Source organism: Taudactylus pleione, unplaced genomic scaffold, assembly GCF_031769625.1.
Source record: "Taudactylus pleione unplaced genomic scaffold, aTauple2 ptg000685l, whole genome shotgun sequence".
NCBI classification, from domain to species: domain Eukaryota; kingdom Metazoa; phylum Chordata; class Amphibia; order Anura; family Myobatrachidae; genus Taudactylus; species Taudactylus pleione.
Window position 1 is genome coordinate 1,973,009 of NW_028285087.1, and position 15,223 is coordinate 1,988,231.

Genomic DNA, 15,223 nt, shown 5'->3' on the forward strand with positions numbered 1-15,223 from the left:
GGGCATTGCATAAGAGTCACTACTACTGTGGGCATTGTGTATAGGGGGACTAATTTGGGCATTGTGTAAAAGGGGCACTACTGTGTGTCATAACATGAATAAGGGACTACTGTGTGGCATAATTTGAATTGGGGATAATGTGTTATAAACATTACTGCGTGTGGCATAATGTGTTATAAAGGGCATTACTGTGTAAGACATACTGTGTAAGTCGCATTACTGCGCATGGCAATTATTCAACATGAGGGGAGAGCTTGGGGGAAGCCCAGCACCACCGTAACTGCTGGGCACGCCTCAAAGTGTGATGAATTGGGGGTGTTCCACAAGGACACGCCCCCTCCCCGATCGGCCATGTCCCCTTTCTGGAAGTGCATGCACCTTCGACGCGCGCAGAGGAACGCAGTCTATAAAATTTGGATTTCTTTTTTTTTTTTTTTTTTGGGGGGTGGGGGGGTGCAACTGGGAACTTTTGCCCTGAGCTCCACAATATCTAGAACCGGCCCTGAGTAGTGCCATCTAAAGCATTCCAGGGCTTGGTCAGGGCTGCCGATATTCTGGCTGCCTCTTACGGGAGGGAGCGGCCAGGTCGTCATTGCAGGGGCACACGTTCGTGTCATTTTGGCCCCTGTTACCGGTGTTGTGAAGCAGGGGTGGGACCAAATAAAGCGATTCAGCAGCAATTGTGTCATTGCCCTCCCCCCCTGCGGGAGTCCCTTTTATAACTGGGGGGGAAGGGCGGTGAAAGGGTCGTCAGCCACCAGGCTTGCTTGCCTGCTTTTCCGGCGGGGGGGGGGGGGAGGGGGGCTGGGAGCGGCACCTGATTTTCGGGAGGGTAGGCAAGTATGGGCTTGGTGCATATGAGAAATGCGGTCAGACCCCCGAAAACTGCATTTTTGGGGGTTTGACCGCAATTATGGCTTTGCTACGTCCCACTCCAAGGCTTAGTACATAGGACTGCTCATTGCTAGATCTCTCCCATGGGAAAAGCCAGGACAGGAAATTATGCAGCCTGAGGACCTATTTACTATTTTGCATTCATAGGAGGTTTAACAGCTTAGGTAATTAACATGCTGGCACGGTATGGTTCATAATATATATTGAAGCGCTACAAAATATTGTGTAATGTGCAGTGTTCCCGTCTAAATACATTTACGCTGTAGAACAGTCCAGAGTTTTTCTACACCCGATCTAGTAGTGGAATCTATACAGATGTGTCCTCATAGACTGTGGCTTGTCTCGTGCCAAACAACCCCTCTCTGCGCCAGATCCTGGGTGGCTCGGCCGTGTCTCTTTCGCTCAAAATGCGCATCCTATTCACAGAAATAAAACAGTTGGAAGGGACAAAACTACTTTGCTAGATTGCACTGATCAATTCTATGTGTGACGTGTGTGTCTGTGAGTCTGAATCTCTATACAAAGTGCCACAATGCAGCTTCTTTTTCTCATGCCAAGTTACTATATGCTGCGGCTTTGCATGTGCGTAAAACTAATTCCCGTGTGGTTAAAGTCGCAGCCTGTAGTACACTTTGAGAGGTGTTTTCGCTGCAAATGAAATGCAAAATTTCAAGAAAGACAGTACATTACTAGTGTATGGGGACAGCGGGACAGACTGGGGCTATAAGGTAAGCAGACGATATCTGTGACATCTCCTGCATTATCTTTTTTTTTTTTTATAATGAATAGCTTCAATGCTTTAATTTTTTTTTTTTTTAAAGGCTCTTTTAGTTTAAGCATTTTTCCTGCAGACTGCCTGGACTTGAAATGGGGCAGATTTAGATTGAGAAATTCAGCAGATGGTTTCTCCAGCAGGTGGAAAAAAAACACTAAAACCTACCGTACTGTGTATTTTAATTACCAGCATAAAACCAGTTCAGGCTCCTTAATATTTAATTATGCCTTAATATAGTATTTGCATAGCTTAGTTGGATGAGGTTCAGATGAGCTGTGTCATGAGGCAGAATTGGCATGTTGAGCAATGCTGTACATGGACTAACGTGTTGTAAAGAGCAGGTAAACCTCATATGCCCCTGTGATGTATGTTGAATTGAACTTTGCCTATATAATATATATATATATTTTGCTAGGCTTGGCATGAACAAAAATGGTCTCCTAGGTGAAGGCACTGTATGTTTAGGTACAGTACATTACTGACCTAAGTGTAGTATTGGAGGCACGAGGCCCATCTTCTGTGGTGCTGCAGGGGAAAAAGGCAAATTCTGCTAGACCCAAAAGGCGCACCATGGGTAACTGCTCAGTTTACAGTAACACGCACCCAAACATGGCAAGTAAGAGCCATCACCACACCCAGGCCCTGATTCAGAGCCGGACGCTCTGACAGGGCGTCTCTTTTTTTTTTTTTTTTTTTTTTAATGGAGCGGCCTCCTGGCCCCCTCGAATTGCTGTGGGTTGCCACCCACAGCTAATGCGAGTGGCCAGGATGATGGTCGCGATAGTCAAGACCATCGCGACTCTCGGGCTTGCGACGAGACCCTTGTGGTAGGGTCTCATGGCCGCAAGCCCCAGAGGCTTTCGGCTCAAACAGAGCCGAAAGCTCTCCCACTGACATCACTTGCCTGTCGCTATCCGGGTCTCACGCATGCGCTCGACGGAGCCAGCTCCGTCGTGTGTGTGTGTGTGTGCGTACAGCACAGCGGACTTTCCCCAATGGAGATCCCTCCCTTCACACAGATCTCCCCTCCTATGCGTATCTCGACTGCTGTTTGGGATCACCTACTGAGTCTGAGCACATTGACATCAGTGCCTGTGGGTGGGGGACATAGGTTCCCATTTATCAACAAAGGAAAATACTAGCAGTATTTGTCATTTAGTATCGTTGTGATACAAATGAAAAATCCAGGGATACAGATATATATATATGTGTGTGAGCGGGCTTGGATTTCTGAAATCCGATCCCGAGTCAGGCTCGACTTTTCCCGTCTGGCTCTGATCTGAAATCGATGCAAAACGTCATCATCCCGCCTTCCGGGTCTCGCAGGTTTTGGATTCTATATAAGGTACCTGCGTCGGCGCCATTTTCTCACTCGGCTGTGGACAGTGAAGAGGGAGGGTGGCAGTTAGGGCTGGCTGGGCTGTGTAGTGTAGTGTTGTGCTGCTGTTGTCCGTAGGGGCTGTGTCCACTCCAAAGTCCTGTGCAGTGTCCCAGTCCTAAAGGGGTGCTGTAGTGTTGTCCAGGGGGTGCTCTGTCCAACAGGGGTGCTCCCCCCAAGTGCAAAAAAATAAATATTTTTCTGTGTTTGTTGATGCACGTGCGGCTACTGCGCGCACAATTCACAAAGTAGTGCCAAGCGTGCGCCTGTGTCATAAGTAAAGGGCCGGCTGGCTCGTCTGTTAAAGGGTGCTGTAACCCCCAAAGTGCATTCCAAACAAAATAAAAAAATATTTTCTGTGTTTGAGAATTGTGTGCACTGTGGCTGCACGTGAAACAAAGGAGCAGCGCCAAGCGTGCGCCTGTGTCCCATAAGTAAAGGGCCGGCTGGCTTGTCCGTAAAGGGCCGGCTGGCTCGTCTGTTACAGGGTGGTGTAACCCCCAAATTGTACTCCAAAAAAAATAAAAAAATATTTTCTGTTTGTGAATTGTGTGCGCAGTAGCCGCACGTGCATCAACAAAGTAGCGCCAAGCGTGCGCCTGTGTCATAAGTAAAGGGCCAGCTGGCTCGTCTGTTAAAGGGTGGTGTAACCCCCAAAGTGCACTCCAACAAAAATAAAATATTTTCTTCTGTGTTTGTGAATTGTCTGCACTGTATGTGCATCCTCAAAGCAGCAGCACCAAGCGTGCATCTGTCTGTTAAAGGGTGGTGTAACCCTCAAAGTGCGCCCCACAAAAAATAAAAAAATTCTTTTTTTCTCTGTCTTTGTGAATTGTGTGGGCTGTAACCGCACCTGCATCCTCAAAGCAGCAGCAACAAGCGTGGGTCTGTCTGTTAAAGGATTACATCAGTGACATCATCCAAGTAGGCATGTCAGACAGTCCGTACCTGTACTGGCAGGAAAAAAAGGCAATTTGGAGGCCCCTGTACACACTGGAGGGGGGGCAACTCAGGTAAAATAGAGCCAGTGTGTACTCCGATAGAGTATTTAGTGCATCCGGGAACCTTGTCAGCGAAAGGAGTAGGAGGTTGCTTCCACAAAATGTGGAGATGATGTTCATAAAACTGAATTACCAACTCTTCCAGGGAGACCAGCCTCCAGAACGTACAGAGGGACCTGTGTTTGTGGATTCCAGCGGGGATGAATTAATACTCTGTGAGGATGAGGATGTACACAACACTGAAGAGGGTGAGGAATCGGTGGATGAGGAGGATGAGGATGACATCTTGCCTCCGTAGAGCCAGTTTGTGCAGCAGAATAATTGCCAGCTTGTTTTGTGGGGGCCCAAACGAACCAATCATTTCAGCCACAGTCGTGTGGCAGCCCTTGGTGCTGAAATGATTGGTTTGTTAAAGTGTGCATGTCCTGTTTATACAACATAAGGGTGGGTGGGAGGGTCCAAAGATAATTTCCATCTTGCTCCTCTTTTTTTTTCTTTGCATTATGTACTGTTTGGGGCCTAGTTTTTCAAACTGCCATCCTGTCTGCCACTGTAGTGTCACTCCTAGATGGGCCACGTGTTTGTGCCGCCCACTCGTGTCGCTTAGCATAGTCATCCAGCTACCTCGGTGCAACCTTTTTTACATAAAAACACTATTGTGAGGTGTGAGGTGTTCAGAATAGACTGGAAATGAGTGGAAATTAATGTTATTGAGGTTAATAATAGCATAGGAGCAGAAAAACCCACAAATTCTGTGATATTAGCTGTTTTTATGCTTTTTTTAAAAAAAAATACAGATCGAAAACACAAAACCCAGAACCCAAAACACAGAAGGGTGGTTTTGGCAAAACCAATCCAGATCCAAAACACGAAGAAAGATCCAGATCCAAAACACGAAGAAAGATCCAGATCCAAAACCAAAACCCGAAAAGTGGCCGATGCACACCCCTAATATATTAATATACATATATGTGTATATATATATATATATATATGTATATGTGTATTTACCACTCCGGCGAAGTCCTCCTCGCCGGCGAGGTCCTCGCTGGGCTGCTGGCAGCCTAACAATGCCAGGGACGGGGGTCTTGTGTACTGCGCATTTAAAGATGGCAAGACCGAATCTGGGGCAAACAGCAGACCGCTGTCTGTGAAATCCAGAATGGACACCAGCGGCCATGTACCGACTGACATTTTGAGCAACCATAGGCTTGCTTGAATGACTATTGGTGCGGCCAGTGTCCAATTGATGGTACGCCTTTGTGTGCACATCGGCTGACTCATGCCGCGGGCAGTAGGTGTCTCCATAGGATGCCCATCGACCGTGACATTAGCATAAAGACTCAGTAGCGGCTGTGACTTTGTCGCAGCTGCTGCCTTAACGTTCTCCTCTAAATCAGGTCTTTAGCTGCCTACCCAGCAAGGGCGTATCTTCCCATTGGCCAGGATGGCACTCGCCAAGGGCGCCGACCAAAGGGGGGGCGCCGTCCAGCAGTGTCACCACCAGACAAGGGGTGGACTACCCCGCTAGTCCCCCGGCCCCACAAGTGTAGGGCAGACCGCAGTGAGAGCGGTCTGCCCTACACAGTTTACAAACACAAAGCCGCCAGCGGCGGCTGAGTTTTTGTTATAGCAGTCAGCCAATGAGAGTCAGACAGACTCTCATTGGCTGCTGCGTCCACGGAGGGAGCAGGCTGTAGTTCACTCATATGCTCCGTCTTCCGGCTCTCCCCGCAGCGGGTGATAGTAGAGACGTCTCTCCCATAGTGCAAGAGAAGAGCCGGGACTCGAAGCGGCCAGTGGCGGTTGCTTCGGGAGCGAGGATCAGGTAAGTTGTATTTTTTTTTTCTTCTGTGTGTGTGTGTAAGCCTGGCACAGCAGGGGGGGGTGCACTGTATAGGGCGTGGCCACTACTGGGGGTTCTTTATGGGGGGGCAGGAGCGGATCTATAATGGGTGGGCCCCACACCGCACCCATAGTATTACTTACCTCTCCGGGGTCCCACGTTGGTGCGGGGGTCCAGTCGTATGCGCAGTACAGGAAAAATGGCCTCCGCTGCCATTTTCCCGGTGACCTGCACATACTCTATAGACTCTGGACACATTCTAGTGCCCAGAGTCTATAACTCCGGTGCTGGCTGCGCACAGCTCAGTGCACTGCCGGCCGTTGGTCAGAAAGGAGGGGACCCGTGTCGGAGACTGCACAAGGGCCCCCTCCTCTCTAGAAATGCCCCTGTGGGGGGGTACCCACTACTGGGGGCACTGTATAAGTGGGTGCTACTGGGGGTACTTCTGGGGGGTGCTACTGGGGGCAATGCAGCATAGGGGGGACTACTACTGGGGGCAATGCAGCATGGGGAGACTACTACTGGGGGCAATTTTTTAGGGGGGAATACTACTGGGGGCACTGTATAGGGGGGGACTACTACAGGGGGCAATGCAGCATAGGGGGAATACTACTGGGGGCACTTTATAGGGGGGACTACTACTGGAGGCAATGCAGCATAGGATGGATTACTACTGGGGGCACTGCATGGGGGGGGCGGCGCCAGTCCATTACATTGCCATGGGCGCTTGGATCCCCAAATACACCCCTGCTACCCAGGCCCCTACCTAGTAGCTGCTATCCCAATAGAATTGTTATGAAGGACATATGTCTGCTGAGACCGAAGCATCAGAATAAGGAGACGGTTTTCCAACATTAAACAGAAAGTGCTGGTCATATAGATATGTTCATGATGTTCCCAACCAAGCACAACTTATTACTGTACTTATGTAGTGTAGCCCAACAAACTGTGTGTGTGTGTGTGTGTGTGTGTGTGTGTGTGTGTGTATCATTTTTGCCTACTTCTCCCCTGAAGAAGCCCGGGCAGGAGAAGCAGGTAGGTTGTGAAGTGGGTGGAGTCTGACTGTTCACGTAATGAAACCCCGCCCCTTCACAGTAAATTGCTGCGATAGGTGCAAATTTAAATGGGGGGCGAGGCTAAATGACTAAGCCCCCCACACACACGGGGACCCGCAATCGCCGTGGAGATTCTCCCCATTCTTCCCACTTTACTAGGAGGTGGGAAGAATGCGGTAGAAATGCCCAATCTACCAAGGGTGCAGGTATTACCTGAAAAATCGGGAGTGTAGGTGTGTGTGTGTGTTTATAATGTGTGTATGTACGTGGGTGGATATGTGTGGAAATATATTATTATATTGCTGTATTTTTCCAGTGCTCACAAAGTTTTGCTCCCTGTATATAGAAGTCTGCACTGGGTGCTGTTACTGGGAGAATTGTGCATCACCTGTTCTACTCTGACCTATGAATGACCAGTCCTCATTTAGCTAATTAATGACGCTATTGTAATTACCTTCTGACTTCAGTGTAGTAACCGTTTCCTCTTTTAAGTGAATGGTTGTCTGTATATAATTATTGAAACATAAATGTGTATAAAAATGCAAAAGGAAACTCCATTCACATAAATACAGTTTGACAGTGAGCGCTGAGGCCCGGAGAATGCAGGATATTGCTAGTGGGGATTAGACTTTGATTTTCATCAACATACTACTGTACACAGCGGGGCTCCTGCTGAGTTGAAGCTTGAAGGTCCGTTTAGAGGATATCTTGTGAAGGTTTTAGCGCTGCGCACGCTACAGAACTGCACACATGGGCAACACCATGTCATAAAGAACTCTGCTTGTGTCTGAATGGGCATAACTGGGTTGTAATGGGTATAGAGATGAGCAGTTTGGTTTTGCTGAAAACTGAAGACACCGGAACTATGGCCCTGATTCAGAGCCGCTCGCTATTTGCGGTCGTTCGTTCTAAAACAAGGGGTGGCTATTCAAATGAACCGTTCGCACTTTGCGGTCTGTTCACGCCTCTAAGTCTGAACGAGCGAGAAAAACTTGTGGTTGTAATTTTGAAAAATACGCCCCCTTGCTGCTCGCACCATACGTCATGTCCGCTATTTATTAGATTAATCAAGTACATCGAACAGCGTGTGAACTGCTCGCTATTCTTGTGGCTGGTTTTTTCAACCGCTATTTTGCGAGCAGTTCTGAGTAAAAAAAACCCCAGTGACTTGGTCAATGACGCTGCTGTATTACTTATGCACTCCCTTAAAACGCCCGTTTTGACCTTTAAGCACGCCTGCGTTCGAATTCCACACCCACGTTTTCAAGCACCTTCCCCTGTTACCACCCTCATACGCCTCCTTCTGTCACTCAAAATAGCAGACATTCGCTATATAGCGAACAAACGATTTTCGGCCGCACTGACTGGTTCGCGCGTGCGTATTAAAATCTGTACGCATGCGCAGATGTGCGAACATCGGTCAGAACGAACGAGCGGCCGCTTACGAGCGGCTCTGAATCAGGGCCTATGTCTGCATTTTGTTATGTGCACACAATGTAGAGGCAATTTCAGTCAACATGCATCAACCCCAAAAGATTTAATATTTATAGCAGTCATTTAATGCAATTACGCCACCCTACAAAAATAAGTGAGGTGGTCTTGTATCACTAAATTGCGTGTGGATCCATGGGACGGGCTGACCACACAGTCTTGGTGTCACGGCCTCCAGATTATATTATTATAATCGTGCACAGCGTACTGCGCCTTCCAGCTGTCCAGATTTCACCAGGACCGCCCAGATTGAAGTTGGGAGGTATGTACGTGCAGGGCCGCCGAGACAGACAGCGGGTCTGGGTAATGAGGTGAGGACACAGCAGGTTCAGCCCCAGCCGGGCCCCCAGACAAACTTTTATTATCAATGGGAAAAGACATTTGCTGATTGTGTTAGTCCGTTACCACACCTGTGCTCCAGTCGACCTTCTGGTGTCGACCTTTATACCACACCTGATATAAGTGGTCCTTGACTGGTAAAGTGGTTGAGGTCCAGAAAAATAGAAGTATACTGTAGAATGTTTTAGAGTTCAGTTATTACATGTGTTTATGTCCTTGACATACAGTAAGTAGTGCTTTCCCTCTCAGTTACTCCCTCATCGCTCATTGATTAGTCATCCTGTGGTGTGTGCTTGGCCATAACAATGTGTTTGCAGTGTGCCTCTAAGGCAGATGATAGATGAAAAGGATTATCTGCCTCCGCTGTGCCTGTGTGAGGGTTCTGTGCCACTATTTATTCTTAACCTGGGGACACACCTAAAAGATATATCTGCAGATGATGTTTGTTCGTACACACTGAACAACCATCATCTGTCATCTTCAGAGATGAATGGTCCGCATTACCTTGAGTCCGGACCGCTCCGAACTTGTAAATCAGAGCTGCGGCTGAGTCCTGGCTCGGGGTTTCCCGTGGCATTCGGATGTCAGATCGAGGCTGAACATCATTCACCCAGTGTTGGATTGGCGCGGGTTTTGGATTCCATATAAGGAGCCGCGTCCGGGACTCAGCGTCATTTCACTCCAGTCCAGTCACGTTTCTGTATGCTGTGCTCTGCTCTGCGGTGTCCAAGTGTGCTGCTGGGGCTGGGTCCATATCTATGGGGCTGTGCTGCTGGGGCTGGGTCCATATCTATGGGGCTGTGCTGCTGGGACTGTGGGCCTGATTCAGACCCGGTCGCAAGCGCTGAGCGCTCGCAACCGGGTCGATGGTGGCCCACAGCGCATGCGGACCACAGAGCCGGCTCCGTCGTGCGCATGCGCGAGACCCGGCTAGCGACAGGCAATCCGTCGCTCCGGGTCTCGCACCAAAGGGGGCGACCTGTTGATGTTGAGTGACAGCTCGCCCCCTTTGGTGGGTGGGCCGGGGGGGTGGCTGCCCAAACGGAGATGTTCCCATGAGAACGCCTGCCGTTTGGGGGCGGCCCCACTGACATCACAAGTGATGTCAGTGGAGAGCTTCCGGCTCTGTTAGAGCCGAAATCTCTCTGGGGCTTGCGGCCACGAGACCCTACCCCAAGGGTCTCGTCGCAAGCCCGATGGTCTTGACCATCATTCTGGCCGCTTGCAATAGCTGTGGGTAGTCACCCACAGCTATGCGAGCGGCCAAGAGGCCGCACCCAAAAAAAAAGCCCGGCCCTGATTCAGAGCGAGCGGCTCTGAATCAGGGCCAGTGTCCATATCTATGGGGCTGTGCTGCTGGGACTGTGTCCATCTCTAAAGGACTGTGGTGCTGTCACTGTGTCCATCTAAGTGGCTGTGCTGTGTCTATCCAGTCCCCTTAGTCTAATTCCATCAAAGTGGTGTTGCACTAATTCCACAGGCCCCACACACTGCATTTAGTGTGACTCCATATTTGTCAGTACCCCAGGTTTTTTTTTTTTTTTGTACTGTGCACTGCACCCCAGTATGCTGTATTACCGCAGAGCATATGCTTAAAAGCGGTCTGTATCCAACTGTGAATCCAGCAAAATTGACTGGAAATTAATGTTATTGAGGTTCAAATCCAGCAAAATTGGTCCGGCACACATCCCTAGTCCTCTCGGGTCCCGCTGGCCAAAGGTTGTGTCGCACCCCCCTTTTCGCAGCCTCTGCTGCAAGTGTACGGGCGGTCGGCTGACCGCGTGTACACACAGCACGATGGACAGATATATCTGCAGATGTATTGGGCATCGTCTGTGCAGCACAGCCAACGCGATATATCTGTGAATGATGTCGTTCAGACATATAACTGGTACACACTTGTAATACTCCACTATGTGAAGTATTATGTCTTGACACTATACAGCACATGATTTGGGTGCCATTACATAGGCATAGCACAATTTCCTATACAGGCATGTGCTGATTCCTATCCCAACATCGGGCCATATTCAATTTGCCGCAAAAAGCCGAGATCCGTGGAAAGTATAGCCGATCTCGGCTTTTCACGTGCATTCAATTCCAGTCGCTTTTCGCATACGCAATGTAAAAGGCGAAAAAGATTCGCCTATGAATAGCAGGAGAATAGAAGTACACTTTTTATTTTGGGGTGCAAAGGTGGGGAAACCACTCAGAACCCTTGGGACAGCCCCCAAAGGTCAACTGTGTAAAAATATTCCAAAAAAAAGAACACCCCAAAAAAGTACTTTCATCATGGGGGTAAAAAAGTAAAAAGTGTGTGTGGGGGGGACAAACATAAAAACTAGTGAAATAGACTTTTGGGGGGTCTGCAAGGATGGGTCAGGTGTTTTTTTTGTTTTTGTTTTTTATTGTAGGTGCTTGCAACAGGTGCGTTTTTCACAATTTTTTTAACTTCACTTTAGAGACATAAAAATATGCTAGCACCCGTTTTCAAGTACCCCAAATTTGACAGGATTTCTTATTTTCACCAATAAATACCGCTTAATGCCATTCTTCACCACTTGTTCAAAGACGCTAATTAGAAGCTATTGAAACAACTTAAGTACCCCAGATAGCTTTATTAGGGCTATTCGGGGACATCTAAATTGATCCCTAATGTTAGTGCATCTCTTTGGGGGGTTCAGGCTGATTTCCCCATTTCTGAGAGCACTTTCCGCCTGTTCCGACTTCACGACTTGCCGTTTTCACGTGGTTTGGAATTGAATAGGGTGAATAGCGGGGACGCGCATGATAAGTTTCCACATCCAAAACACGCGATGTCGACGGAAAGTCAGGCAGGCAAAACTTTATCGCGGACCCGAAACTGATTGAATACCGCCCATAGACTGCAGAGAAGTGAGTCAGATAAAACCTCATCCTATATGTACATGGTTTATCAGTATTGTCCATAGCAAGAAATACCCAGTACTGCGCAGACTGGTCCCCCTCAAGGGAATTGGCAAAATAAAGGAGCCCAGGGAAGCAGCCAGTTACACACTCATCTCCTGACTTATTGTGGCAGTGATAACATGCTTTCATTGGTGCACGTATGATTCTTAGCTTATTGGCCAACAAGTGTAGACTCTACAAGGGGAATTAATCTAATCCAAACTTGTTTTTTAAGAATAAAAGTAGTGTAGTGGACTGAGGGCCTGATTCAGAGCCGTTCGCTAGATGCGATCGCTTGCTCCCAGTGTATGCAAATCCAGCGCACACCCAGCAAGGCAGGTGATCGCTCGTCAAGGCATTAGCACGCCCACTTTGTCTTGGCGAGCGAACACTTTGCGTAAGTAGACTCCCACCAGCCATTCATAATACGCCCACTTGCGCACGTCATCTACAGGAAGTGCATGAAAAACATTGGTACATCGAGCACCATCAGATCTGCTCGCAGCTCTTGAGCTTGACTATACCTGTCCGCAAGCACTGCAATCCCTTCAGTGTAAAATACAACCAGGTGACATGTACTATGACGCTTCTTTGCTAATTATGCACACCCACAAAACTCAGTTTTGACGGCCAGACACGCCTGCGTCCGCAGCACCACTTCACAAGCACCTTTCCCTGTTACCACCCACAAATGGCATATTCTGTCACTCAAAGTAGCGGCCAGTCTGTGTACTACGAGTGCACGATTCCACCCCGCACAGACTGGCTTGCGTTCACGCACTGCGAATTATACGCATGCGTAGACTGACGACTATCGGTCAGTGCGAGCGTCCGCATCCTAGCGAGCAGGTCTGAATCGGGTCCTGAGTTATGTATATTTATTGTAACGCATAGGAATACAAAGTTGCTAAATGAATTCTTCTGAAAAAGTGTAATGAGATAGGTAATTAATGTTACAATGTGTTTATGAAAAATGTTGCAGAATTGAAATGGGAATGTAGCTCTGATTGTTGTATAACATTTATATAAATGTGTATAATTTACTAGTGTTTTACCCTTTCATAAATGGTTCCTGGATTTCAAAGAGTTCCTGCTTAATAAAGAGAAAATAATTGCATTTATTGTGTCACTTTACTGTGGTGGGATTGGGGACCACCTGCCTCTCTGCTGTGACGTGGAAAAGGAGAAACGACGTAAACTGTGAGAAATACATCAGAAGGGTATTACTTACTGGCTGATGGGCACACTATATGCTGATCAACTGATCGACCAACATGTTTGCCAGTGTGCGCCCAGCGTCAGTCTACATCTACTATGGACGTGAGCCTGTTCTAGGATAATATAAAACTGATCGCAGCCTTCCTTTGTGTGGTGCATTATGCAGTTCCCCTCTGGCTTTTCAGGATCAGACCACAGGAAAACACAAACTAACAAGGAGCAAACATGACTTCTCTGTACAGTGCAATAAATGCTGCGCAAACACGGAGCCACATTCTGGCCTGTCTTTGCCAAACTCTTGGAAAGTGAAAGTTTATTCAGCCCAGTGGTGACAGATGGGGGTTATTTTCTGAGGCAGATAACCAGGGGTGTATCTAGGGGTCTGAGCGCCCCCTGCAAAGTAATGGACTGGCATCCCCTCCCTCCATATTTTCTGAATAATTACATTTGGTCTTCCCACCCATGCCCCTTCTTTCTCCCCAGCCATCCCTCTTCTGTGTCCCTAGCCATCCCTTTTCTACCCCCCCCCTTGCAGCCCACACTGTTACTTGCCATCTCTTCTGGGCCTGGCTATGGCTGCTGCAGGCAGGCTCTCAGTGAGTGCCTGTCATGCGTGCCTTGTGTCAAAAATGAAAAAAACTTTATTAAATGCTTGTACCAGGCAGCTGCCGGCAAGCACTAGCGGCTACCCGGCCCTATAAATCTACCCCGGGTAGGAGCCAGGGGTGTACCCAGGAGCCGGGGCTCCAGTCCTGGCAGTCCCGGCCTGATTCTACCCCTTGGCAGCGGGTGGCACTGCCGGGTGGCACCCCTGGCGAGTGCCTTCCTGGCCAATGGTTTACATACGTCATTTTTGTATGATGTTCGCCAAGATACAGGAAAATACAGTTTGGCGTCATTTGACCTGGCCGGTTCACCTTGAAGCTCCAATTTACCTTTTTCTAGACCGGCTTTTCTTTTTCTTTTGTGCTGTTATCTAATATCATGTTAGTGCGAAGTTTTCTCTGTTTTTAGACATCCGTTTTTATTATTATTATTATGCACTTTTAAGATGTTGAATGTTTATGTACTTGTATATTTTTAAGTGCACCTCCCCATAAACATGTCTAGTTCATGCTGGCTATACAGTGTATAAACTAGAGATGTGCGCTGATGTGCCCCATGTTTTGGTTTTGCAATACCACCCTCATGTAGTTTTTGGATCTGGATTTTTTTTTTTCTTAAATGATAAAAGGTTTTTAAAAACTGCTAAAATCTTGACATTTTGGAAATCCAAAATCCGAAATTCAGATTTAAAAAATTCAAAGTCCGAACTGCTGGAAGATCAGAACCGCCACTCTGATTATCAGGATCTCCTCAGGAGATTAGAACCGCGACTTTGTTCTGTCCGGATTTCCAGAATTCGGATGGATTCGGATTTCTGGAGAACCGAACCGCACATCTCTAATTCTAATTAATCATCGTGTTCATTAAAGAAAACTGCTACATATTCCTGATCAGATGGACTTATCATTATTTGCAACAAGATGAAAATGTAATTAAAGTGTTACAAGTTCAAAGGCTGACTTAGAATCTCTGTCATCTACTCTCTATAGAACTATATGTCTCTGACCGGTCACTCCATTTCAGAATAGCCAACACTATAACATAAGACAGTTACCAAAAGCCAAAAGTAGTATGTATAGCTTGTTCCCATATATGAACACCCATATGATCTCCATGTGCCCAATAGAATAGCAATAGGTGTGAATAAATAATTAATGTTAACCGAATGCTATACATCTATCCAGGGCCGGCTCTAGGGGTGTTCGACCAGTGCGGTTGCACAGGGGTGCCACCCATAGAGGGCGCACACCTCCCCAACATCCCGATTCTGTTCCACCCGTGGGCCAAAGTGGCCCGCGGGCGGTCAAACCGGAAGGTTGGGGACCCCCAACACCGCGGTGGTGCTGGACCCCTGGAGTGTGAATGGATGCAGCACGCATGCGCGCGGCATCCATTCACTGATGGGAGAGGGCTGGGGGAAGCCCAGCCAGTGACGGAGGGCTGGGCTCCACCCCCCAGCATGATGTTATTTGGAGGCGTGGCCTATGGTAATGAAGCCGCGCGTGGTTGCAGGGCGCAATCTACTGGGCCGGCACAGGGTGCTCAGACCCCTGGATCCTGCCCTACCTACCATTCATCTCTTCTGCCACAAATAAATGATCGGATGTCTGTGTATATATATATATGTGTGTATATAATAGATATATATATATATATATATATCTATCTTCAATGGAGCTGAATTATGAGCAT

At 47.9% G+C, this 15,223-nt stretch overlaps 1 protein-coding gene across 2 annotated transcripts in view; it reads left to right on the plus strand.

Annotated features, from left to right (window-relative positions):
- LOC148477856 (transient receptor potential cation channel subfamily V member 6-like) overlaps positions 1 to 15,223 on the plus strand; it is a 67,876-nt gene that overhangs the window by 21,132 nt on the left and 31,521 nt on the right. The gene's annotated exons all lie outside the window — the stretch shown is intronic.